The sequence below is a fragment of the Balaenoptera ricei genome, chromosome 3 (assembly GCF_028023285.1).
Source record: "Balaenoptera ricei isolate mBalRic1 chromosome 3, mBalRic1.hap2, whole genome shotgun sequence".
Taxonomy (NCBI): domain Eukaryota; kingdom Metazoa; phylum Chordata; class Mammalia; order Artiodactyla; family Balaenopteridae; genus Balaenoptera; species Balaenoptera ricei.
The window spans coordinates 33,302,145-33,330,066 of NC_082641.1; the positions used below are offsets into that span (position 1 = coordinate 33,302,145).

The 27,922-nt window shown below is 40.7% G+C and overlaps 1 protein-coding gene across 10 annotated transcripts in view; it reads right to left on the reverse strand.

Moving 5' to 3' along the window:
* DAB2 (DAB adaptor protein 2) overlaps positions 1–27,922 on the reverse strand; it is a 335,672-nt gene that overhangs the window by 37,316 nt on the left and 270,434 nt on the right. For 3 of the 10 annotated variants that reach the window (XM_059916292.1, XM_059916294.1, XM_059916291.1), the window contains exon 1: positions 15,177–15,548. The exons of 2 other annotated variants lie outside the window; for them this stretch is intronic. The gene's annotated coding sequence lies outside the window, so the exon portion shown is untranslated. Of the gene's footprint in view, positions 1–15,176; positions 15,550–27,922 lie in introns of those variants that run through there. 5 more of the 10 variants (XM_059916293.1, XM_059916288.1, XM_059916297.1 and 2 more) reach the window with 3 other exon arrangements.

Consider the following 27,922-nt stretch of genomic DNA (forward strand, 5'->3'; position numbering starts at 1 on the left):
TATGTCATTATACACCATTTTCAAAGGCTCAAGTCTTGAATATTTCATTTACTATTTTTCTCTTTTTTTAAAGATAAGTTCCTCGGGTGGCATTAACCAATGACTTTGAGGAGTCTAGAAAAATGATATTCTTCTTCCCCAGGTCCAACATAATTTTTTTTTTTTTTTTACGTTTGACCTAGATATTATTTTGCAAGATTGAAGAAGTAATCAGTGTCTTAACTTCATATTTACATGAAGTAATATTCAATGCAGTGTGCTGTTTCCTATAAACCTACACTGGTAGCCTGATAAACAACTCAGTTTGGGTATTTTAAAAGGCAATAAATGCATTAACTAAATAAACCATCAATTCATATAGAGACAAAAGAATTGCTACTTCCCAACGAGCTTAACAGATTTGAAATGATAAATTTATATACTTGGACAATCTAGTTTCTCTGGCTTTTTGGACTGTAAAGGCTCATTTATTAGATCTATGTCTGTGTCTTTTAAAATGTGTTATTCAAAATCATCTCCAGCTGCAAATAGTGTTAGTGTGAGTCTAATGCTGGTTAACTCTCTACTCCTTCCCCGTTAAATGAATTAGACTTAAGTTAATAGTGAGAATACGGTATTGTCTAACAGTTGCACTAAAAGCCTGTGAAGTGTGTCTGTTTTCTAGTTCTCAGAGCTTTGGCTAGAAACTGTAAGAAATTAACACAACATTGTAAATCAACTATACTTCAGTAAAATTTAAAAAAAAAAAAGAAATTGTGTCGAGTATTTGCCCTTTGCATTGTTCTTATTTATAACCTGCCTAGCACTCACAGTCACAAGTATCACCTAATGGTCAAGGCTTGGCTTTAGGGCAAGCGATTGGTCAAAAATGTGACTTACTATGAGGAGACTTTCCCAGAATAAGCAGATGAAGGGAGAATTCTTCCTTCTCCCAGGCCTGCTGCATGTACACCATCCCTGTTGGGTTTCATTGCCTTCTTAAGATGACAAATCATGGGGGTGCCACATGGGTCTACAGTTTTAGCATGAGATGAACTAGTAGGCATGGTTCATTACTGCCGGCCACTTTGCTGGGCTTGCACTGAGACCTCCTGGCCTATTATGAGATGTCATATTTATATTCAACTACAAAAAGGTTTCTGATTAGTCTACACAGGAATGCCAACATCAATGATTCACTGTGAAGGAAATTTACTTGATTCATAAAAAATGTAATATTTAAGCAAGCGGTTTCATTAGCTTTTAGAGCAATCTCATCTGTTCTCTGAACCATTGATGACCTGTTGCAAAATTCTGTGTCTGCTAAGTAATTGACATTTAAATACTTGAGGAAAACATGAATGGATATAAGTGATTAGATAAGGACTTCATTTGTAGCTTCTCTTTACGATCCCTATTATATATGGTCATTAAATAAAAGGAACTTCGGTTGGTCCTTGAAGATTTAGATTCACTCCACAGTGGCATCTGCTATTTTCTAGTTTTATTATGTAGGCATTTTTAGCATCAGAGAATGCAATTAGATCATTTGTTTCCTTAGCTGAACTCTATAGCCCTGTGCAAAGACAAGTCTTTGAAAGCCACTATTAAGTTCCTAATCCAATCTTTATTAAAAAGACTCAATATTATGGACCAGGAGGTTAAAACAAATCCTTACAAAAGTAATGATCAAGCTTTTCTATAACTCAACGATGCCTTCTACTGCAGTAAAACTTGAAGTTAGGAATATGTTTACAGTTTTAATGTTTTTTTTTTCTTTTCCAGTATGGATTATTACAGGATATTGAATATAGTTCCCTGTGCTCTACAGTAGGACCTTGTTGTTTATCTATTTTACATATAGTAGTTTGTAATATAGTTGTAATGCCTTTAAAAAACAGAATGTAATCCTTAAACTATAGAAGTGTGTAGACAATGAGTTCCACCAAAGAAAACAGTGAGAGAAACAACACTAACATGCTTTCTCAGTCTCTCCAAGATAAGCAAGTTTTACTTTCAGGACTAATTATCACAAGTAGGATATGAATAAAATTTCTTTCTCATGGTCATTCTCTCCAGTGTTGAGGTTCTCTAACTGAAATTTCATTCTACATTTGCACCTCCACCTAAGAAATCCCTGAAGAGTCAAATGCCACCTCGGTTGACTCTTTCCTTTTTTTTTTTTTTTTTTATAAATTTATTTATTTATTTATTTGGCTGCATGGGGACTTCGTTGCTGTGCGCGGGCATTCTCTAGTTGCAGAGAGCTGGGTCTGCTCTTAGTTGCGGTGCACGGGCTTCTCATTGCGGTGGCTTCTCGTTGCAGAGCATGGGCTCTAGGCACACAGGCTTCAGTAGTTGTGGCATGCAGGCTCAGCAGTTGTGGCGCACAGGCTTAGTTGCTCTGCAGCATGTGGGATCTTCCCGGACCAGGGCTCAAACCCGTGTCCCCTGCATTGGCAGGTGGATTCTTAACCACTGCACCGCCAGGGAAGTCCCCACCCCTGTTGACTCTTAAGAGCATGTCATCTGTCTCACACTGTGCTCAGTCAGTGTGACTCCACAGATGGTAAATCACTGGCTACCCTAGAGTCTGCTCTGAAGCCATGCTAATAGAAAATTAAAAAGGCCTTCAAATACGGGCAGCTTTTTTTCATACGTTGCTGAGAGTATATGGGGTTTAGTGACTGATCCCTGCTCAAAGCCATTACGATTTAGAGACTGGAAACAAAGTTAGCCCCTGAATGCCAGTGGTCAGTGCCATCAAGTTAATTCATGTAATAAATCTACATCCCTACTATGTGCCAGGCACTCTTCTAGCGCTTGGGATATGTCAGTGAGCAAAATAAAGATCTATTCCCTTATAGGGTTTACACTCTAGCAGGGGAAAGCCATAAATGGATTATAGTCTTTAAGAAGGTGACAGATGCTCTGGAAAAAGAGAGTAGAGTAAAGCGGGTTGGGAGTTCAGGGTTGGGGATGGCTTTAATAGTTTTTTTAGGGGGGGTGGTGTGATGAATTGGGAGATTGGGATTGACATATATACACCAATATGTATAAAATGGATAACTAATAAGAACCTGCTGTATAAAAAAATATATTAAATAAAATTCAAAAAGAAATAGTTTTTTAAGAAACACAGAAGGAATACCAACGTTTTAAAAGTTAAATTTATTGAATGTTTATTATAGTCCAGGTGTGATGCTATGTCTCTCTCATTTAGTCCTATAAGAAGGTATCTTTGGGCTTCCCTTGTGGCGCAGTGGTTGAGAATCTGCCTGCCAATGCAGGGGACACGGGTTCGAGCCCCGGTCCGGGAAGATCCCACATGCCACGGAGCAACTGGGCCCGTGAGCCGCAACTACTGAGCCTGCGCGTCTGGAGCCTGTGCTCCGCAACAAGAGAGGCCGCGACAGTGAGAGGCCCGCGCACCGCGATGAAGAGTGGCCCCCGCTTGCTGCAACTAGAGAAAGCCCTTGCACAGAAACGAAGACCCAACGCAGCCATAAATGAATAAATAAATGAATAAATTTAAAAACAGGAAGGATGAAGATTTAAAAAAAAAAAAAAAAGAAGGTATCTTCATCCCTTTCTGACAAGAGTGGAAGCTGAAGTACAGAAGTTAATCAACCCCCTGAAAGTCACATGAGTCTAATATCTATGCTCTTAATGTCTTTGTTTTAGAACAATACAGGCAAAAGAGAGAATTAATCTAGTTCTTCAGATAGGTGGAATGGGCGTTAGCCAGAAAATACTTTTGGGAAAGAGGAGTTGATAGCAATGGGAAAAGAATATTTATGTAATCTTGGCTAGAATACCAAACCCGTGCTGGGTTATACGATGGGAAAAGGTTGAAAAGTAGGTCAGACTGGATTAGGGTGGGTTAACAGAACTCTATTTTTTCTAGACGGTGCTGAGAAGACTCTGAGGTTTTGAGCAATGGTGGAGAGGTCGGGGTGGTGACAAATCTGTGTATGGAGTCGTGGTACCAAAGAGTCAGATAGCTTTGTAGTATGATAGTTGCATGAACTTGCCATTTTGAGTGATTCAAAACTGCCGGTTTCTTTCATTTAATTACTTGGTTAATCTTTTGGAAACAAAGCCTTTTAACTGAAAGGTTAAGGTCTAACCATCTCAACTGTCAGATTCAAGGTTATCCCATCTTGCCAAGCTATGATGCTTGGTGACCCTCAAACTTCAAATAAACAACATGTCCTAAAGGTGGCTTAAAAAAAAAAATCAAAGGCCATTATGTCTTATAACTTTCATTCTAAGACCCTAGAAAAAGAATTCCCATAATGTCAGTTTTATAAAAACTTATGTAAGTATAATAATATTTGAAACGTGAGCGACTAAAGGAACTTGTAAAAGGCAGCTATTGACTAAAGTAGTCATGTCATTATAGCTCCTTGCTTAAAGCAGAATAGATAGCATTTTCCCATTGTATATATGTTTCTCCATATAACTACTGAAAGACTAGAAGGAAGAGTAGCAAGGAAATGCTGGTTAAGAAGGGTGGCAGTAGGGTGAGAGACAGATTTCTGCTTCTTATACAATTAGAATAGTGATATTAGGGTGACATGTGCCTTTCTGCATTTTTAAATTTAAATTCCTTAGAGATGTACTAATTTGTCAGATAGCAATATTTAAAATGTAGGCAAATCTGTAGTCTTACGTGGGCTAAAGACAGAATCATAAAGCTACTCTAGTATCAGTCACATGAAATTAAACTCAAAAGCTAAGAGAACCTACAAATTGAACTTGAACATCTCTGCGAGCACGCAGAACGCTGCTCACAGCAAGTTTTCCACACTGTCATCTTAGACTTCGTTAAATGTTTACTTATCCAAAATTGTTGAGAAAAGCTCCTGATATATTAAAAGAAATGAACAGTAAGTTTTGAATCAATTGCTCACTAGGGTTTGAAAAAACTCTTATGCTAGCATTTTCAAAGTTGATCAGAGTATGGTCTATTGCCTATTTCCAGACTGGTTTGCTTGGATCCAATGGGGTCTGTGTAGATAGGAACAAGGTGGCAACCTAATTTAAGAATTAAAGAACCTAATTTGTATGTTCAGTACAGCTGCACATACAAATTTTAAAAAGCAGCTTTCTTTGATTTGAGCAGAAATTGTGTAAGTTAAAGGGATAACCTTAATTAATCAGTACTGAGCCAAAGGTTTCATCTATTTTCTCAATTTTTATTAGTTCTTCAGTAAATAGTTTGGTAGATGCTCTTAAAAGGAGAAAACAGGAGGAGAATAAGAAGTTGTCCTTGGATGAAATATCAGGTTGAAAACTATTCGCCACTATGATTATTATTGACCCTTATGATAATATCTATTGGGTTAGATAGATGTATGCACCATGATGAATACTCCAGTGGTAGAAGTTAAACCAAAGACTTGAAAAGACCACACCATGTGGATAATTTCAGTAACAGCTTGTTGGCTTTTCTCAGGACCTGAGCAGATATAAACTAGAGGGGCCTAGGGATATTGCTCATTATATATAACCTTAAAGTCAAAAAAAAAGACTCAAAACTATTTTGCTTATACCAACAGATAAGGCAAGCTGAAGTTCTCTGTTTTGCTCCCTTTATAATAAATTCCAATTAATGTTGCAGATGAGAGTAGCTTGAGTCACTCATTAACCTGGCGATCTGGTTAGTGTTTATCAAATACCTACTGTGTTCCAAGCACTGTATTATGCTATATATACAGTGACAAAAATAGATATGGTCTCTACTCTCAAGGGGCTTACAGTATAGGCAAGGGAGAGAGAATAAGCAAGTAATAGTTACTACTGGTACTAAGTATTTCAGAGGAAATGTTTCTGATTAGGGTAGGAAGTTTCACTGCCATTAACAATGTTTAGAAGAGAAGGCAAAATTAGACGACTTCAAGGAATTCTATATATTGTTTTCTTATTAATATCAACCACGGAAAGATGAAAATTTTGTCTTAAGGGTTTAATTACCCTCTTCAATAGACAGTTTTAAAGTGATGACATTAAAACATTAATGATGGGAGATATTTACATTAAATATTTGGGAATCTCCTATAATAATATTGCAATCTGGAAGACCATCTCTGTGACAGAGCCAGTGGGAGGAAAAAATCTTGTGATGTGCTAGGTTATGAAAGAATGTCAATGATGTTTCCTGCAAAGTTATCTTAAAATCCAGAGTTCTGAATCAACACTCTTTTCGTAAACACAGGAAAGAAACATATGCTCATTTGGCATCAGTTTTGTCACTTCAGGAGTACAAGCAATTCAGAGATGACACAAACCTCGATATTCTAGAACCAAACATGTTCTGTGGCACTCTTAATTACCAGATTTTTCTAAGAGTACAACAGGGTCACTTTCAGATCAGGCCAAACTACTGGACTGTGGATTTAAATGAAGCAATATTTTGAAAATGTAACCATGGGTCCCTACTAGTGGCTTTAGTTATTTAAGGAGCACTACCTAGTTTACGAGAGCATTAGCAAGAGAATATTAGGTAACAGTTGGTTAAGGTTAGCCTTCATCAAGAAAATGGACTTTATTATCACCCCAAATAGTAAGGCGCTCAACAAGTGTTGGCTGCATGAAATGTAAGAATTTGGATCCTAAAACAGAGCAGAGTTGCAACCATTGTTTCTATTAAAGAGTTCTTGTATACAAAGCTGAAGATTTCTATCTCTACACACTATCTGGAAACTGAACTACAGATTTTCTTTTGTTCATGGATATACCTAAAAGATCCACAACAGTATTGTCTGTAGCTTAGAATGAAGCTAAGATTTTATCTTAGACTGTTCACATATCTACTGAATCTGGCAAACTTTCGACCCTCTATTTTCCATAATTACCCTTTATTTCCATACCTCTCCTCCCTCTCCGCCAAAAAAAAATTTTTTTTACTTAGTTCCGGGATTCCTCCCCAGTCTTGCTTCATCGCCATTCCGAGTTCCTGCTTCCAAAAAAGCTATACTATCTTGTGTCATGTACCTTGTTCCTCACGATTAGCCAACTCTTAGTACAGTGTTATATTTTTTATACACACAGCACAGGTATTTCATATTTAGAATACTTGAAGTAAAAAAGCTCTTTGTGGGATTACTTCTTCCTTCCATCTTCTCAAAAGGATCCAATGAGAATCTAAGTTGTAAGAGCCTCTAGTTGTCTCTGACCCACTTTCATGGCTGAATTCTTGTAGTGGTGCCCTATCAGACCTCAGGGTCTTCCTGATTTTGTATTAATCAGGCATCAGTGTTCAATTCCTCTATTCACAGTCAATCTGAAACGCAAAGCCTTGTATATTTAGAGCTCACAGTAGATATATACATAGCCACCTGTTCCCTGGAGAAGCTGATCTCTTCCATTTACCCTGGACACACACACACACACACACACACACACACACACATGTGCATGCACACACAAGTACACAGTGTCTTCTCTTGTTACCTCCCTAGCCTGTAATACTTACCGCCTTCACCTACTTGAATTCCTACCTGTCATTCAAAGTTCACTCAAGATGTGTTGTCTTAGGTCTTCACTTACCTCTCACTGACCCTACCATTTCTCTACACTTGACCTATTGTTGTCCTCTGATTCATGTGGAACTCTTCCCTTAACTCCATGAAATTCTGAGGTCAGGGAATCATTTATCCTACTTTTGTAGCCCCCATGCAATCTGGTAGAAGGAGTGCACTTAAAACATTAGAGGTAATACACAGTTGCAATTTGTTCCTTAATATTAAAATCTTTTCTTTACCTTGCTGATTTTTCATGAAAGAACAGGTCTTTCTTCAACTGCTAAGCAATCGCTACTCAAACTCATCCTGCCAATACAGCCAGGTTAATTGATCTGAGTCAGCATTTTGTTTTCCGGATTTAATAAAGAGATCTACCGCTTAGCAGATAAAGATCTAAGTCCTTGCCCTGACATCCAAAGCCCAGTGCAGTCCATCTCTCCTTTCCAAATGATATCACCCCTTACCTCTCTACCACCTGTACTTTCTCTTGGCCAAACTGGCCAGTCAGTATTCTTTGGGCATACATCTGCATGATGTACTTATGAGCTTCTTCCTAGAATGCATTTTTCTTCCTACCTTTGCTGATTTGGCTTCCACCATTCCTTTGAAAGCCAAATCCATCATCACACCTGCGTCCTTTTCTTTCTGTACCACTCTGTAGCACTTAATTATAATAAAACCATATGTTAGTTGAGCTGTTGTCATTTTCTCTGAATTTCATGTAGGCAGCAATTGTTGACACTTATGTGTTCCCTAGCAGGTATTAGGTAAATGCTTTCAGCCAACTTTCAATTACAAACAATGAAAACTTTAGATCACCTGGGCAAATCAGAAACCCCAAGAACAAGTTATCAGGCAGCCAAGCAAACATCTATGCATCAAGATATCCTTCAGAAGACAGGTTGGACATTGAATAAAACAATCATTTCAATTCAAGTACACGAATTCTTCTGAAAAGCCTTAGCTATAGTTGAACCTTGGTCCAGGCAGAAATCAATATTAAATCTCCTTATCGTCAACCAGCTATGGATGGAAGAGCCTGTTCTATTTGTTTTCTACTTCAAAACTGGGATTTTATTTAAGATCTCTGACTTCAGAAGCAAAGGGTAAAAAAAGAAATCCCAAAACAAAAACAAAAAATAACACTACCACCACCCAATGCTGATGTAGTAAAGCACAGCTGGCATTTTCCTTTTAGGGAGCTTTGAGCACCTACTATGTGTACCATTCCAACTTCTGATCCTCTGATCTACAAGTAAGTTACATGTTTCTCATCTGGATTAACATTGTGCCCCAAAGCCAGACTGGTGTGGCATTCTTCACAGGACTATGAGAGCCCTCTGACAAATAGTCAGACACATTTGGCTTATTTCTGCTGCCCTAAATGGTAACAAAAAACATGTTAGCATCTGCATTACATATTATAGAAGATTAGAACAGCTCTTGGTCCCTTAGTAGGAAACTTCAAATATGAAAAATAAGTGAGACCCTTTGGGTGAAATGTTTAGAACAAGGAAGGCAGATGCACCCAACACGGATACATTAGTGAAGATATTTTTAACTTTCCAGTTACTTGGGCATGGATTAATTCTAGACCTCAGGAGGACTTAACTGTCCTGCCCAGGGGAGATTTAAGTGGTACCTTAAGAATTAACATCTATGTGCCTGTACTTGTTTATGAAGCATTGCCACATTTTCTTGCTTGACCTTCACATTTAATAGTTTCATGGTAGGTAAGAAAGATGGTCTCATTTTCAGCCTGAATGTGTTCATCTCTAGATTTTAGCTTGCCTAAAGACCACAAACAATGAGAACAAGACCACTTTCCAATATCAATTTAGTTATTTCATTGAGAATTATAGTCCTAGAGCAGGTACATTTCTGAAGCAGCAGCTCTGAGGAAGTTTTTTTTTTTTTTTCATGGCTTCTCCTTTAATTTTAGTTTGGAGGCAACACGTTTTATTGGTGGAGAAAATGAAGCTCAGTTGTTATATCCCTTGCCTTCAATAGCAAAGCTGGGTTGTGGACACCATCATTTGTAGTTCAAAGCCCAAGCTCTTAACCACTAACCTATGCTGCCTTTTCAAAGCCAGAGTTCCAATTCTCTCCTTCTAGATCACATCCCTGTATCTTTCAGTCTAAGGTGTGATCTCTGCTAAACACCCGTCTCTGATTAACACTGGTCATTCTTAGGACTGTTTTGCAAGGAGGGTGAGGTGACTAAGGGTCAGAGACATTGAGTAGCACATTCCACTGCAGGAGTAGAGTCTACATTCTTTACTTCGTGTAAAATAGAATTTCTTCTAGACTTCCTTCTAGACTTCTATTCACTGGGAGTTCTTCCGTTGCTAGCCTAGCAACATACTTCACGTAACAGGTATTTACTAAATATTCTGACAACCATCAAGATTTGAATCATAAAGATTCACGCTTGAATCCTGGCTCTACCACTTAATGGTATGACCTTGGGCAGGCTGATATCTATTGATCATATTGGAGCTAAGAAATGGAGATATCTTTTCTACCTTAAGTTATTTAAAGTGAAAGTCAAATGGGAGAATGGAATAGTACTTCATAAACCATAAAGCGCTATAAAAACTAAGTGCAGCAGATTCATTTACCATGATGGCAAGGCCTACATCTGCACTCCGGGCAAGGCATGAAAAAACAAAATAAAAAGTTTTATAGGTTAGAGAGAACCATCTGGTTCAAGAGTAATGATCTAGTTTACGGAAATCTTTTTAAAAAGAAGCAACTGGGACAGTCTTCTAATAAATGGAGATTAATTATGTTTTTTAAAAACCCCAAAGGGAAAAGGATTTGGAAGCGAGGTGACAATATAAAACTAAGGAGTAGATCGGTTTTCCTAGAATCAAGAAAGCAATTATGTGAGGTAGCAGGAAAAATGTCAAGGTTTGTGCTTTTTCATCTTTCTAAGATTCAGTTAAACTGAGCGATGTTTAAATGCTTTATTATTTCCATGACTGTAGGAATTCAGTTACTTTGTTATGGTTTCCACTGAACAAATGAAATATGAAAGTTACTCTTAGATCATGTGAAGGGCTTGCTGAAATACAGCTGGATGGGCCCTACTGCTCATATTTGCTTTAGTGGATGTAGCATGGGAACCAAGAATTTGCATTTCAAACAAGTTCCCAAGTGATGCCGATGTAGCTGGTCTGGAGACCGCACTCTGAAAGCTAGTCTGAGATGAGTTCTTTCTAGCTGTGAACTATACAGTCTAGCTAACTACGTGTCCAATCTTGAAAGAATGAATGAATCTGACTGTTAAATGAGAACTTACACGGCTCATCGGTTACATAAAGTTCTAAGTCTGTTTCAGAATAACACTTTGCATCACATTGCTAGGGAGAAATAGGGTAGCTTTTTACCCAGAGAAAACATTAAACCGTAAATTCCTCACCCAAATCTCTTTCAGGTGGGAGAACATTTCAAACCCAGCTTTTCCAGTATTCTTACTTCCTAACCTACCGGCTCCTTTTCCTCCATGGTTACCTAAAAATATAAGTGACAGCCCTCGTGCATTCTGCCTCACCGTAGCTCCGCTGCCACTGATGGCTCACTCAGCCTGCTCTGTTCACTCAGAACTCTTGCTAGTTTAAAGCAGTTAAAGGTCACTTGCCTCTAGCTAGCTTAGGGGCTAAGTTATAAGTTACAGCAGCAGAAAAACATTGACTGGCTTGCTCTATATTGAGGCAACAGCTTTTATGTTCCTGAAATTTCATAAGCCATAATGTTTGTGTCGTGATGATGTAAGAATTAGCAAGAGTTGGACAATCTGGATTACAGTTTTGGATGAAAATAACTTTAGAAGAGAAGGATGAGGTAGGTAGAGAGGAGATTCTACCTCACGTAATAAAAAAAAAAAGTAACTTCCATTTTTAGACCAGGAAGCAGTTTGTTCAGATTCTGCTTACCCTAGAGTGACAGGCTTCCTTCCAAGGTAGGGGAAAGATTCGGGAAGGGGAGTAACCATGGCAACCTGCCCAGCTACGTGGGCAAGGACAGTATGGGGCCCTGTGCACTCAGAAGACTTTTTATTTCTAGCCTAGCCCCTCAGTTTAGTTCCCGTGGTCCTCTCCCTTCTCACTTCCTTCTGCTATAATGCTGACTTCAGGGGGAAGGACTGCTCCTTCTCTGTAGGGGGTCTGGGGGTAGGGGGTGGAGGCAAAGACTTAAATGAGACCAGAGGAGGTCAGCTTGACCAAAGCAAACTGCAGGCTCCAGGCAGAGAACAGAGAGTAACTCCCAGTCGGTTTAGTGTTAAGCACAGCAAACTCCCTGGCTTTGTTAATATTAAGTGCTTAAGTGATTAACATTTTTCAGGTAGACAGGCGGTGCCCAACTTTGACAAAGACATTCCCCGTTCCGCCTTTAGCTTTCACAAAGATACATAATTCAGTGGTTCAGGGGGCAACATGAAAACAAAACATCAGAACAAAGTATTCTAAGCATACCGGATTAACAGTCTTCCCAACAAACCTGGGGATAGGTATTATTATTCTCTCCAGATAAGAAAGCTTAAGGTCAGAGAAATGATGCAATTTGCTCAAGGTCACATGAGAAGCAGTGCTGTCCCTGGGATTTGAACTCAGGCAATGGGGCCCCAGAACCCACACTCGCAACCACTCCCTGGCTGAGCAAGGTGTGAGGCAGAAACGGCCTGTGTGCCAGCCCTTTGTGTCCACACGCAGCGTCATTTGTTCCCCTCACCAGAAATCAGCGTACTCTTTATAGAAGGAGGCTCGATGGCCTGCTTTCCTTCTGAGTCACAGGATTAATCCAGTCAGGAAACATTACCATGAGTTAGGTTACCCTTAAATACATAGATCTGAGGTTACAGCTATTTCAGCTAAATGTGATTTTGGCCAACCTCTGTGCAATCCAGTGGCACAGCTTCAACTTTAGAATTACACAGCAGTGCCAGAAAATTTTCAAATACCACATCCTGTTCCTCAGGTGTTTCATATTTCGAGTCGAGTTCTCATTCTGGTTCTGCTTGGAGTGTAGAGAGCCTTATGCATTTGGTCAAATACCAAAACCTCCCTAACTGGTCCAGTTTCAAGGCTTTCCACCTGGGGAGGCATCTTCTGCTGCCCCTTAGGGCAACTTAACAACCTGGAGCTCTGTCTTTGGCAGCCTTCTCAAGTATTTCAGCATCCTAGGTTTGTCTTTAAGAAAAGCATTAATTAAATCCTCAAGTCAAGAGAGACTGAGGAAGGGAAACACATGGAAACTTCAAAACTACCAAGGTGAAAAATATCGTCGTAGCAAGTGTAGGCTTACAGACATATGAGGGTAGAGAGAGAAATGAAGCAGCACATACTGGCTGTACCACCAACAGCCCATGTCTCCACAAAGCCTCCTGCTGACCAGCAGCCATGACCAAGGCTTCCGTCTTCCCACTCTCTAAGTCTTCAGGTAATGGCAGGCATGGCCGAGCAGGCCAATAAATATCACACCAACCAGCTGGTCAGCAGCTTCCAGGGGTCCCTGTACCACCTTCCTTCATGCCAACAAGTGTCTTGAAAGCAATTCCCTTCAACCCAAACAAGGTGGCTGAAATCCATTCAACCTTTTGGGCAAGGCAAGACACAAGCCTAATGCACAGGAATTTGGACTTTTAGTTGAATCTCCAACTATAAAAAGTCTTGAGTGGAAATGCAGACCCTGGATTCTGTCCTTAACAATGAGGCAAGGCTTTGAACAAGTGCTGTGGCTCCCTTCCCTCTCTCACATCCTCAGGAGAAGATCAGCTGTGTCCAAGATCACCAGAATGGCGACTACCTATGTGTCACAGCTCAAAGTTGGAAGACATTCTCCTACCATCTACTTTAAAATGGAGGAGGGTATAGCTTAAGAAGAACTGGTTGCTAGGGCATCCATTTGGATAGGAAGGGAGAGAGCTGGGAGTGGGAAGGGAAGGGGAAGTGAAGTTATTCATCACCAACAAGAAAAAGAATCCAGTCTGCCTTAGGAGGATACTGATTAGGGATTTAGAAGTAATCTGTTCCAGAAATACACATTGGAAAAAACCACTAGGCCTCCTTTGTGCTTTCTCAACAAGATTGCACATTGCATCAGGTGTACCATTATTTATTAGCACATACGTAGCACTTCAACCCAAAGGATCCTTCCCCAAAGATGAAGGAGAGCTCAATCTCAAATACTTCTGAATTCTCATGGCAATAAACTTTCTTGCAGTATCATAGAGGCCTATCTATCTCCCCTCAAAGAGGGAGAGACAGAACCTGGGGGCGGAGGGGGCGGGCACCAGGCCTAGAGAAGAGAAGCCTGATCAAGGTCTGGCTGCTGGCTTCAGAAGCCAGGTGGAGGTGTCACAGAGCGTGGAGGCAAGCCATTTGGTAGCTGTCAGTCTCCCCCATTCCCAGCTCGTCCCTCCTGCCCCAACAGCCAGTAGATGCTCCTGTGTGGGGAGCAAACCTCAAGCCTGCAGGAAGATCAATTACATACCCCATCAAAGCCATTCCAAGAGCCTTATCGGACCTCTTGAGGGCATTTCTGCAGCTGCCTTCTTTCCTCAGCCATTCCTTCTGTTTGAGTTAGCTCTGTCTTACCTCCCTCTCCCCACCCCTCCCCTGCTTTGCCTGATTAGGGCCAGAAATTTTTTCATTAAGTCACTTTATAGTGCAATAACAACATTTACTATTCATGAAGTCGCCCCTCCATAATGTTTAAGTCTTTCCATGTGTCTGGAAGCTTATTTCTGCTCTTCTCGTTTTACAGAGTGCCTCTCTTCCTTCCAAACACAAACTAAAAAGAAAGAGGATAAGGTGGGGGGAGGAGGGGAATGGATGGGGTGGACATAACATCCAGATTCTTTAAGTGTTTTTAATCCAGTTCGATTTCTCTTTGGACTCAAAGGGCTCCCTGCTAAAATTGACGGCGGACCTGAATTCCAGGCTAAGAATTAAGTCAAGAGGAAAAGACGACAGAAACAAATAACAGAGTCGGCTCTAGGCTATGAAACCCGCTATGTTGACCGGGGCTCTACGGTTTTAACCCATTCATTTTTTTTTCCCCTTTTCCAAAATTTTTACTTAATCTTTCCAGATTACAGCAAGCAGGCAAACACCAGTTAAACACTTGGAGTTATTTCAAACAAGTTTGTTCAGTCTCTTGGGCAGATACTTTCTTAAGAATCGGGTGTAAGACAAAGTTCACGTTTTAATGCCATACGTTGTCAGTCACCGGGAAAAAGCTTCTCGCGGGCACAAACCAGGTCCCCAGCCTTTGTCACACGGCAAAAATAACCCCCCTCGGAGGAGTTAATTAGGCGGTCAGCAGCCACACCAGCGTCCGATCCGGGCTGCCCACAGAGCTTTTCAACAAGCGCACACACACACACACACACACACACACACACACACACACACGAGGCGCTTGTTAAATGTCACTAGCGGGACATCTGGATTCCGACCCCAAAGATAAACGCATTTCGTGGGACCATTCCTCGGATGTCAGGCCACAAAACCGCCTGTTTGCCCAAGTACACCGTCTCCTTTCTAAGATGCCCCAGCAGTCCCAGGTCTGCATCCCAAGGCGGAGCGGAGTGGGGGAAGCAAAGGAGGGAAAGAGGTCGCCAAAAATGGAGCCAAAGGGAAGAAGGATCGGAAAGCTACTCACAGGCTAGCTAGCGCCTCCGCGATGCGAGCATGACTTGCCGGGGGTGCCTGAGCCGCCTGGCTTCCGAGCAGCCGACACGGCGGCCGCGCTTAAATAGCCGCCGGCCCGGGAGCCTCGGAGCCGCGGGCCACTCCCGGCGAGATATGGTTCTAATCAGATGCTGGCAGCTGAGGACTCCCCAGGAATGCGCCGGGATGTTTTTGCTGCCTGGGCTGGGTAACTCCCCCTCAACGTGTCTGCTGAGTCTTCCAAACTTAACTGTTTATTAACTCGAGCTGGGGCCGCGCAGAGGAGCCGGCTCCCGAGGACTGGGAGCCCCACCAGCGCGGGGCGATCGCCCGGAGCCCAGCGAAGGGGAGGAGGAAGGAGTCAGGGCGCCGTCCGGAGCCCAGACTCGCGGGGCTGGAGACAAGGGACAGGGGAGGGTGCGCTTAAGGACAGGAAAGGGAAACCCCGCAGGAAAGGGGTGGGACCCAGCGACCTTCATCTCACAAGTTCCTTCTCTGCGTTGCCGCTTCCAGGGATGTGGCGTCCCAAGTCGTCCTAACCCGGGAGGGCCCTTTGAACAAAGGGCTGCCTCTACTCCTGACTTTCCTGGCAAGAAGCAGTGGAGGCTAGCTCAGATCTGCTGTCGCTCCAGTTGCACGTGTGATTGCCCCCTTTAAAGGAACTCGTGTCTCTTTCACGGCAGATGTGGGTGCACTTAAGTGCACCGATTTAAATTGGTGGGTAATCTGTGCGTATATGTAAAACATACTGTATTTATGTATGAAATATAATCCTGTATATACAGATATAAAGGCAATCCTCTCTCTGGGAAATTGATATAAACAAAAATATGCACGCCTAAATAACCTAACTAATTAAGCTATATATTTGATACAAACAGAGAGATTATATACTGGCTTCTCCCACAGTATGGGCATCCCTGTGCAGACACATAACATGACTTTATCTGCAGTGATTTCTATAGTGTTTCCTATACTTCTAAGAAAAATCTGAAATATGAGAAATAGAATGTTTGAAAATATTGACATACAGTACTCAGCAGTAGAAGGCACTCCATAGCGTATCTTAGTGGACCTTAACAAGCTGGGGATTCATCTTGTCTGTATTTTAAAATCATGAACAATTGTAAAACATCCCCAGAAGCTTTGTTGATTTCTAAGAATTATGAAATTATTCTTGTGAAAAGTATGTCTATGTTTCCTTCATTTTTTTTTTTTTTTTTTTTTAAGTCTGAGACAGTGTGTACTAAATGTGAAAAAAGCTAAATTGTGACTTGGATGGGAAGGGGTTATTGATTTTATTGAGTAAGTAACACACAGTGGATTTGCACTTTACCTCTGGAAACTGGGGGTTCAAATCAGGCTCATGGGACACCAGATATGTATTTTGTGGTTCCAGCCTAGCTCCGACTGCAAAACCACGTAATTTGGGACAGCTCAGTGTGAGTGACAGCCCCTGCTCTCAAGTAGGTCAGGCTTGGGACAGCCCCGGAGCCAGGCGTGCAGAGCAGCAAAGCCTGTCAACGATGACAATACTACCTCTTTTGACCTTTACTCTTTCTGCCACCTGTCTCATCCCCTCATACCTGGGGAGGTAGACGTGAGGGGGGTGGTGCTGACAGCTTTCAATATTCCTCTGAGGCAATTTGCTATTATAAAAAAAAAAAATGACTTTGTGTGAATGACAAGAGGTATATAAAATGTAGTCTTGGGGCTGTATTTATAACATTTGTGCAGAGAAATTTATTTATTTATTTATTTATTTACTTATTTATTTATTTTATACCACATTCTGTGTTTTGTTTTATTATTTTTTTAACATCTTTACTGGAGTATAATTGCTTTACAGTGGTGTGTTAGTTTCTGTGCAGAGAACGTTAATTCTGGTACATTTTAGGACATAGTGCTTTATTTTTAAGATCCAGAAGTACAGAGGGTTGGTTTCCCTTCCAAAAGCTAAGTAGCTGGCAAAATGACAGCAGGTTTCAGGCAAACAGAGGCTTTGACAATTTGAAGAAAAAAAACATGGGGCTCTCTTTTAACCTCACTATGTAACACTTTCTCAGAAGTGACCACCCACATCTATTTTTTTTTTAATCGAAAGACTCTTATCAAGAAATGTTGACTTATGTTTGCCCTACCCCACCAAATGGAAGGGATTTGTCTAAGAAGCCAGAGGAAGAAAATGATTTCATCTGCCATAAGCTGTAGTTTCAAGAGAAGGTTTCTGCTGAAAACAGTGCATCTGTGAACAGTGCGCTCGCACGTTCAGCCTGAAGAGGACATCTCTGTCATTTCACACAGACATCTTACGAGTCGACAGTGGAGAACTCTGATTTGACTTGAAGTGTGTTTTTATATCTCTAGGGCTCTGATATTGCTTCTGGCAGTAACTCAGTATCCTGCTCACATTAAGAAAGAAAGAAAAGAAAAAAAAAGACAGAGAGAAGAATGAAAATAAACGTAACCCTTTTTATCCCTGGTAGAACATAGTCTCCTGTCCCATGGAAGCTGTTGGCTTTTCAGTAAATCTAAAATGAACATCCTTGCTGCTGGAGAATCACACCCAAGCCCACCCAGACATTAACCCTGCCTAAACCACGGTCTTTTCTTATCACTTCTGAAATTAATGTTTAGACAATTAAGGTGAGGAAAATTGAGGGCAATGTTTGAAAAACTGTGGTCCTTGCATGACTCTTTCTGTGCACAAAACCTGCTTGTGAGGGAAAAGGAAGAAAAAAAAAAAAAAACCCCAAAACTGACGACTGTTCCCAGCCTAGGAAAGGGGTAGTTAATCCCGTGATGGCTTGCTGAAGAATGCATGGTTTATTATTAAAGTAATCTCTTAAGATTTTCCTGGAATGTGCTTCCACAGCAACTCTGCCTGTGCGAGCTATCCTATGTGTGTGTCTTTTCTTCCATAATTAAGCTGGGTTTTTTTCCCCCTATAGCTCACAGACGAAAGGCTTTCTCTCTCCCTTCTCCAGGCTTTCTCGTATCCCCTTCCCTACTGCCCTTGTTTCCCTTAAACATCCCATTTTGAATCCTGCCATTTCCCATGAATTGTAAGTGGTTCTTTAGACTTGGCCATAGGTAGACTGTCTGTTGATTCCTTGCTGGATGCTTCCAGATGTTCTAATCAAACAAGGACTGGTTGAAATCTGTGGATCTAGCAAGGTCACATCTTTTTTTTTTTTTTTTTTTCCTCCTCGGTGTTGTAAAAAAAAAAAAAGAAAAGAATAGCTATTGTTCCCAGAAAATGTTCTTTGACCTTCACTCATTCTGCACATTCACAGATGCAGAAAAACTGGCCCTATCAGATTTGGCTGTTGGCAAGGCAGGGCAAACATTGGAGGGTTTTCCCTATCATCTATCTATCTATCTAAAATCTAAGATATTTGGAGGGTAGTCTACTAAAGGCAGTCTGTTTTTGTTTTGTGTTGTTGGTTGCTTTTGTTTGTTTTCTTGGTTACACCTGTATCGCACCTCGGAACTCAATATTTATTATTTGCTTCTGATGTGAAACATTAGTGAAACTCAGATGTTACTTGAAAAGCTGGAATGTTGTAAAGTGAAGGAAAAATTCAATATGATAGATTTACATAACTAGTTACATTTTGCTATAATACAAATTTTTATAAGAAGAAGTTGTAAAGGGGAAAAAGAGTCCACATATGAATTACTCGTTAAAATATTATCTTATTTGGAAAGTAAGTTGGAAAGAGTTATTAAAATAAAAATACATGTAATACTACAAAATGCTAATATTAATTATTATTGTAGCAAATACTTATACAGTTCTCTATCCTATGAACAAGAATCTATCCCCTAGAAATAAAATATACATTAAAAACTACAAAGATGTTACTTGCTGCATTGTCCACAACAGCAGGAACCTGGGAACAAATTATGTCTGTCAGTAAGGGGATGAGTGAATAAATTACAATTCATCTGCACTATGAAATCATATGCAATCATTGAAAAGAATAAAATTGGAGTTGAACCCCGTAATATAGAAGGATTTCTATGAGGTAGTGTTGAGTGAGAAAAACAAGATATAGAAAAAAATGTAAAATATGTTTCTATTTTAGTAATACAAAAAGCAACTCTTAGCTATGTAGGTTTGAGTGAGTGTGTGTGTGTGTGTGTGCCTGGTTATCAGGGACACTAGAGACTAGTGACGATACAGATTACTGGGGACCCAATGGAGATGAGGGTAGACGGGGGAGCAGGAGGGTGAGAGCCCTGCAAAAAGGGAAAAGAAATTAAAAGAGCCTGTATGCAGATATAGTTATGGATCTCATTTGTGCATTTAAGTGAAATGATATATGCATAGGTTTGTATAATTTAAAAAAAAAAATACACCAAGTGATTTTAAGATAAGGAGAGAGAAGAGCTGTAAAAGCTATAAAATGGCTTTTCCCTGAGGAGTTTTCCTCAAGGTCTTTCAGAAGTGAGTGTTCATCAGTGTTCTCCTGATCTAATTTGGCCTCTAGATCACAGTTCTCAAACTTTACTGTTCACCACAGGCCTCCTGGGAACTTGCTCCAGGGAAAATTCCTGGGTCCAGCCCCAGAGCCTGGAAAGGTGTGGTGGCCGGTGGGGGGGTGTTGGTGTAGGAGGATAGGCATGCAGTTCATGGGAACCTGCAGGTTTAACCAGCCCTTCCGGGTGATTTGGACGCTGTGGTTTTGGGGACCCTCTTTGAGAAACACTGAGTTTCTCCTGTGGTCAAGAAGACACTCATTTTGTTCCTCTCTGAGCCCTGAGAACTGTGTGGAGAGGGAAAACAGCAAAGTTGAGAGGAAGCAGGTGCCACTGGTCTTTAGATACTGCCCTTTCTCTCTCCCCTGATTCTCTGCAGCCTCAGACAGTGTCCTGGCTCTGGTGGTGACTTCTCTCCCTACCCCCTCCCCTGTCAAGTCTTGTTTTCAGAGAAGGATCTGATACCAGTCATTTGCATGGACCTGTACCCAGATATTTGCATTTCCAACCATGACCGTTACTTGGTATGAAAGGCACTGCCCAGTGTTAAAAGGATCTCAGACATCAGTGAGAGCAGGGACAGATTTTTTTCCTATTTTTGAGCGGGTGGAGGCGATTGTCAACTCCACTCTGCATCCAGCTTAAGGTTACCTAGAAAGAGAAGATTATAGGACCTCCAACTCCCGGAATGGCCCTCTGCTATCCCTGAAGTCATTTTACATCTTGGCTTCAAAGGGGGCCATTTGAAAATTGAAGCTGTATATTATGTACATAATTGTTTTTCTGATACAGCAAAGGAAAGTGAGATTTAAGATCAGATCTGGGTTATTAAAGTTCAGGCTCCATCTCTTACCAAACTACAAGATTTCCGCAAGTTTCCTAACTTCTCAAGGACTCAATTTTCTTATCTATAAAATGGGCGTGCCCTGTCTTCCCCTCCCATTTTGGCTTCTGGTGGGAAGAAAAGGAAGTTATATACCTGGGAGGACTTTGGAAAGTTTGAGATTATATAAATACTATAAATTATGCAAAAATTCTTCAAAAAATACATTATTGGGGGGGGAGGGGGACAAGAAAGGTGCTTTTGTCCCAAATGATTTCCGCCACCAGCATCAGAAATTCTATCACTAGTAAATCATGTGTTTAGATAACGATGCTCCTCTGGCTGCGGTGAACTTTCCTAAGGCTGATCCCTTGGGCTAATCCCAGACCCTGATTTTCTCACATATTAGGGAGGATTACTTTCATGGATCAGTTTCATCCTGTCAAAGAGAGACGAGTGAATTTCTGCTGAAATGGGACTATTAAAAGCAGGGGAAAGGCAGAAAATGAGAAAATGAGCACCAACCTCTTTTACTTCGGAGATCTGTTGCTACTACTGAGAAAAGGGGCCTCCGAATCTAGACACTCAATTCGATCCAAAAAAGATTCCGCTCTGCTCCAACTGTGGCCACTTGCTGTGCTGGGGTTCCTGGGTTGGCTTAATAATCTCATTTCTAAACTGGAACAGCCACTTGTGAATCAAGGGGGAATACTATTTGCTGCACTCATTTAATCCTCAGGCTCAAAATCACTTCTTAATTAAAGAATGAAGGGAAACCATGTCTGGACTCCAGGGTAATTTAACTCCCCAATTTATTATTATTATTATTATTATTATTTTGGCTGCATGGCTTGTGGGATCTTAGTTGCCTGACCAGGGATGGAACCCGGGCCCCCTGCAGTGGAAGCATGAAGTCCTAACCACTGGACCACCAGGGATTTCCCTCCCCAATTACTTTGAAGCTTAGGTATACGTGTGTGCCCATGCTCATGTGCATTTTCTGAAGAGGTGCACCACAGATTTCACTGGATAATCAAAGGACCCCATGGCGTAAAAGAAGATTAAATTCCACTGCATTACGGTTGTCTAGTCACATTCCTCCTATTCATTTTTATCTGAGGATTTTTATCTGAGTGTTTTGTACCAATCTGATGTGTGTCCTCACAACATCATTGTCAAACAGGTTAGGGCAAGCATTCCTTTTTCTAAAGGTTAAGAAATATAAGCACAGAAACCTTGATTTACTTCTGTTTACAAAGTTAGAGACAGAGCTAGAACTATTACTCAACTTTCCTGAATGACCTAGAACGTATGGCTTGTGTAGTCATGACCCAACCATAATGATAGTGGTTAGTGACAACACAGGGTTTACTGTTTCCTGTATCGGTCTGTCGAATATCTGCTGTAGATACCCCTTCATGCAAAAGACACTGGCAAATGGAAGAGTGTCCAGAGCAGGGCCACTTGGACAGTGAGGGACTTTTCTTGGGGACTGAGAACTACTGGATGCGCTGCCAGCATGGCCTGACTGAATAGGGCACGTTTTGCCAGGGGTTGGGAGTGGAGATCTATGGGTAGTAGAGCTCTTTCCGAGTATCCGAAGGCTTGCCCTGTGGAAAGTAGATTAGACTCTTCTCTTTGACCACAGAAGATAGACGGGGATCCTTTGCTGGGTTAAATAGTGTTCCCCCAAGATTCATGTCTACCCTGGAACTTCAGAATGGGCCTTATTTGGAAAGAAGGTCTATGTAAATGTAATTAGTTAAGATGAGTTCATATTGGATTATATGAAGTCTCATCTCCTTCAATGAAACCTTTTTATCTGCCTTGTGATACTTTTTGGTCAGAATTTCTTGGCTTTTTGTTATATCCTATTTTCATTTAGCATAACTCTGGAACCGGTGTATCTAGGTGTGAATCCCAGCTCCACAGCTTACCAAATGTGAGATCTGAGAATTGCTGAACTTCTCTTCAATAAAGTGAGGGAAATAATAGAACTTCCTTCATAGTGTTGTTATGAGGATTAAACAAGTCAATTTGTCTAAAAGACTTGTAGTCGTAGTTAGCACAAGTAGAGTGCTGATGATAACGTGATTTTTGTCTGAATATCTTAAAAGAATAATTTTTAAAATATCAAGTAATTTTGAAAATAAGCTTACCCTAAACCTCAGAAATTTCACTTCTAAATCAGCTTAGAAGAACTCTAACTCATTTGCTAAGAAATATGTCTAAGAATGCTTGGAATAGCAAAAAGTAGAAGCAACTTAAGTGTCTATCAATTGGACAGCAGCTAAATAAATTGTGGTGCAGGCATCCATTGGGAATACTCTAACAATAATAGCGATGACATGGATGTATGACCCAGAACTGCTTGCATCAACACAGATGAACTGTGTAAGCAGAGCAAGGTATAGATGAACACGTAAATACTTCATAGACGGTTTAAAATATAAAAAATAAAATTGTGCATTAGAGACACAATACTCATATAAATGAATATAAAGATGCATGGGAATGATAAATCACAATTTCAAGATGGTGCTTTCCTTTGAGAGAAGGAAGAGAGATAAATAAAAGAGAGGTCCAATCAAGCTGATAATTATTTTTCTAAGACTTGCCGCAGGGTACGTGGATATGTATTGCTTTACTTTTATGGCTTTTTTATATAGACTCTCTTCTAAGCACATTATAGATATTACTTTACTTAATCCTTATAACAATCCTGTGAGTTAAAACCTGTATTATTTTCTCCATGTTACAGATTAAGAGACTGAGGAAACTGATGAACATAACAGGCTAAAAATTGCCAAAGCCAGGTTTTAAAGCCAGGTAGTGTGGTTCCAGGGTCTGTGAATTAACCCCTATGCGATCCTGACTCTTGTTAGAAGTTATGAAGAAATGAAAAGGCTGTAAGTGACACGGACTCTCCAGCACAACTCTGGAAGGCACGCCAGTCACTTCCGCTTGCTGGTTCCTGCGACTGCTCTGCCCCTCCACTGCCCCCCACACACTCGGGCTTCACACCTCAGCTCTCCTTGCTCTGCTCCCATCCCTGGATCTATGACCTCATTTGGATTCATTTGTCTGTCTTTGATCATGACTTCAGCATCTTTCCAGGCCATCTCTGGTGTCTAGATGTTGAGCACAAGGAGAAAGTTCTATCCTGACCTGAAGCCTGGGTCTGGCCCTTTTAGACAGTGGTCATGAGAGGGAGAAGAGAAAATGGGAAGTTATACACTCCAGCTGAGCACAGCAGTGACGAGGCCCTGCAAAGGAGTGTTTCTCTGAGAAAGGTTTTAAGAGAGATTGGGTAGGAGTAGGGGTGGTAGCAGGTGTGTGTGTGTGTGTGTGTGTTGGTTCAGGATATAAGCCGCTGTTTTTTAAAAGAAATACTGGTGGAAGATACAAGGTGTGGGGATGATTCAAAATAACCAATAACCCTCAAACAATTTCTCCTTGGCTTTCAGAGGTAATCACTCCATCTAAATGAAGGTATCCTGATTTTTCCCCGTGGCAAGGAAAGCATACTTATTTTGGTTAATATTAAGGCTGATTCCTATCCTCAGTCTCTCCTTGGTGAAAGAGCATTCCTCCAGGCCAGCCAGGCAATTGGCAGGCCTCTGCCAGGATTGCTGTGGCTTTGATCTTCCGTGGAGGAACTGAACTCACCAAAGGTGTGCTTGCTGAAGAAACACCACCTGCCAAAGCTAGGCTAGGTGTATTGGTGTGAAGGGAAAACCAGTCTAGAACTCTGCAGTTGCAGGTGAATACGCTTAAGTACTATAGTCATTTTGCTGAGGCCAACCAGGAAACGTGTAATCATAAACTTTAAATGTGTTTATCTGTCAAGCGGACACTTTCTATTATTTCGTTTTATATTGAGGCAGTTTTTAAACTACTGTTAGACATTAACTATACTTAGTAATTTGGTAACACTCTGCCCCTCCCCCATCTCTGCCCCTCCCCCCATCTCTGTCCCCCGCCCCACACCTTTATATTTAGTTGTGATTGAGTTATAGGCAATAGTATGTTGGTAAACCAGGTCTCTGAAAAAGAGAGCTGTGCTTTAGTGTGTTAGCTGATTTCCACAGGGTAACTACACCCACCAGGGCTTATTTCAAAGTATGATGTGATGTCACATCACTGAATGTAGAGATGGAAAGATCAGCTCTTGTGAGCATGGGTGCCAGCTGTAGCACAGCCCTGGTATAAGGCATGTACTAGCCTCTTTCTCTCCCAATACCTTCATTACTGAAGGGTCTATTTTCACAATATTCCTGGTCAATAACCATCAGTTACATTGATGAATCAACTACCTATAAATGAAGAATGTTTCTCTGGAACAAGATCTGGGCCATAATGATTAGATATGGAAACAGAATAATGACTTTTCCTAATTCACACTGTAGTACAATGAAAATCACATGGGATTGAGATTAAGTGTGTATAAATTCGAACTCTGGCTCTATCATTAACTATTCTCATATGACTGGATAAATTGCTTAACCTCTCTGAACCTTAAACTTCTTATGTGTAAAATGGGAAACAATGCTTGCGGTACAGGTTTATTTTCAGGATTAAATGATATAATAATGGATGTAAGATAACAAATTCTTGGCAAATAACTCATATTCTTCTCATTTAAAGATTTTCTTATGAAAAGAATTCTTAAACTTTTGGTGCTGCCTCCACTGTCTGGGGGTGAGTACTAACAGGTGACAAAACACTCGATAATGTAGTAGATAGGTATCAATGGAAAAAAATTGGAACTTTTTAATTTATAGTTCTTATCATCTGAGAGCCTCCAACTCTCTCCACTGTGGTCCAAACTATCATCATTCCTCACATGGGTTATTAAAATAACCTCTCTCTATGTATGCTCTTATCCCTCCCACAGTCTACTGTCAGCAGAGGAGAGAGTGATTCTCACGAGAAAGGTCCAATAATATCACACTTTTGTTTAGATCACTTCAAAACTCCCTTCTCCATCAAAGTCAAAGCCAGAGTCTTTAGAAATGGCCTCCGCGGCTGTATTGACTGCCCTCCACCCCCGTGTTACCTGCGTAACTGTCACTCTTACTGACCTTCCCCTCACTCACTTCACTCACCAGGCCTCTTCACATCTCAGATCTTCATACTTGTTATTCTCTGCCTGGACTGTCTTTCTTCAGATTCATGACCAGTTAGCTCTCTAACTACTTTAGGTAGTTGCTCAATCGTCACCTTCTCATGGAGAGTATTTTTGACCATTGTACTGGGTTGAATAGTGTCCTCCAAAAATTCATGTTCAGCCTGGAACTTGTGAATGTGACCTTATTTGGAAATAAGGTTTTTGCAGATGTAATCAAGTTAAGATAAGGTCATACTGAATTAGGATGGACCCTAAATCCAACAACTGGTGTCCTTATAAGGAAAAGGAAATTTATGGAATCTAAAAAACAAACAAACAAAATGAACAAACATAACAAAATGGAGTTAGTTATACATACAAAGAACAAAACAGGTGGTTGCCAGAGGGGACAGGGGTTGGGAGAGAAAAGAAATAGGTGAGGGAGATTGAGAAGTACAAACAACTTCTTCTTCTTCTTTTTAAAATTTTGGCCGCTCTGCATGGCTTGTGGGATCTTAGTTCCCCAACCAGGGATCAGGGATCAAACCCGTGCCCCCTTCAGTGGAAGCACGGAGTCCTAATCATTGGACCACTAGGGAATTCCCGAGAAGTACAAACTTCTGGCCGCAAAATAAATGAGTCATGGATATGAAATGTACAGTGTGAATAACTATGTAATATCTTTGCATGGTGCTGTATTGTAATTAGACCTATTGTGACCATTTTGAAGTGTATGGAAATATACATTTCTATGTGTGTGTGTGTGTGTGTGTGTATATATGTGTATATGTTGGGTAACAGGAACTAACATAGTTCTATGGGTCAATTATACTTCAAAAACAAACAAACAAAGGAACTCAGAAGAAGAGATCAGATTGGTGGTGACCAGATGTGGAAGGTGGGGGAGGGAGAATTGGATGATGGCGGTCAAAAGGTACAAGCTTCCAGTTATAAGTGCTAGGGATGTCATGTACAACATGATAAAGATAATTAGCATGGCTGTATGTTATATGTGAAAGCTGTTAAGAGAGTAAATCCTAAGCCTTCTCATCTCAAGGAAAGACATTTTTTTTCTATTTCTTTAATCTTATATCTATATGAGATGATGGATGTGCATGCAACTTATTGTGATAATCATTTCATAAGTCAAATAATTCTGTTGTTTACCTTAAAATTATAGAGCTGTATGTCAATCATATCTCAGTAAAACTGGAAAGAAACAGAAACAAAAGGGAAGTTTACACACAAGACACATAGGGAGGAAGGCGATTTGAAGATGGTGGCAGAGGTTGGAATGACACTGCCGCAAGCCTAGGTAACCAAAGATTGAGGCTGTTAACAGAAGCCAAGGGAGAAACATGAAAGCGATTCTTCCCCAGAGCCTTCGGAAGGAGCAGGGCCCCCAATGCCTCCTTGATTTCAAACTTCTAACCCCCAGAACTATGAGAGAATAAAATTCTCTTGTTTTAAGCCACCTAGATTTTGGTAGTTTGTTACAGCAGCCCCAGAAAGCAAACAAAACCATTTGATTTCAAATTACTGCCCCACTACCTTCTACCTTCTACATACCTTCTGATTTACATTTCTCCATAGCACCTCTCACTAACTGACAAGAGCCTGATGGCTTCTAAGTTTCCCTTAAGCAATATGGTTCATGACTGTGGCGATTAGCAAATCACTGTGGTCTCCAAACGTGACTTAACTTTCCCTTTTCACCTACTCTTCCAACTGGAAATGTTTATCCCTACATGTGTGACATTGCTTCCTTAGTAAGGGGAATACATGCTAAACTCATCTAACTTCTACTGTTCCTCCTGTCTCAGGTTCAAGAAAATAGCTGTGCATAGTTACTGCACCAGTACAGATCCATTAAAACAAATAAGACCAAAAAGAGACAGTATATGTTATTTAATTTGAGGATTGAATTTCTAGTATGTCTGGAATATGTGCCTGCTATAACCTATATATGGCATACAGACAGACCAAATTGATTTCCTAACATTTGGTGATTTTTCGAAGATCACTTCTGTGAGATACTGTAGGAAGTACCCAGCTAACTATGAACTATATTTGAAGCAGACCGAATCTAAGAAAGCCTCTAGATACATCTACCAGTTTAGGGGAGATACACATATAGTGAATCAAATTAAATGACTCCACCGGGCATGTAAGCCAAATCCAGAATGTGGCACATTCTACAGAAAAAGCCTGCTTTCTTCAACAAGTCAATGGTATTAACAAAATGGAGTGGGGTGGGTGGGAAAGACCTCTATAGATTTATGAAGACAAGGAAAAAACTATGCAATTTTGTGAGTCTTGT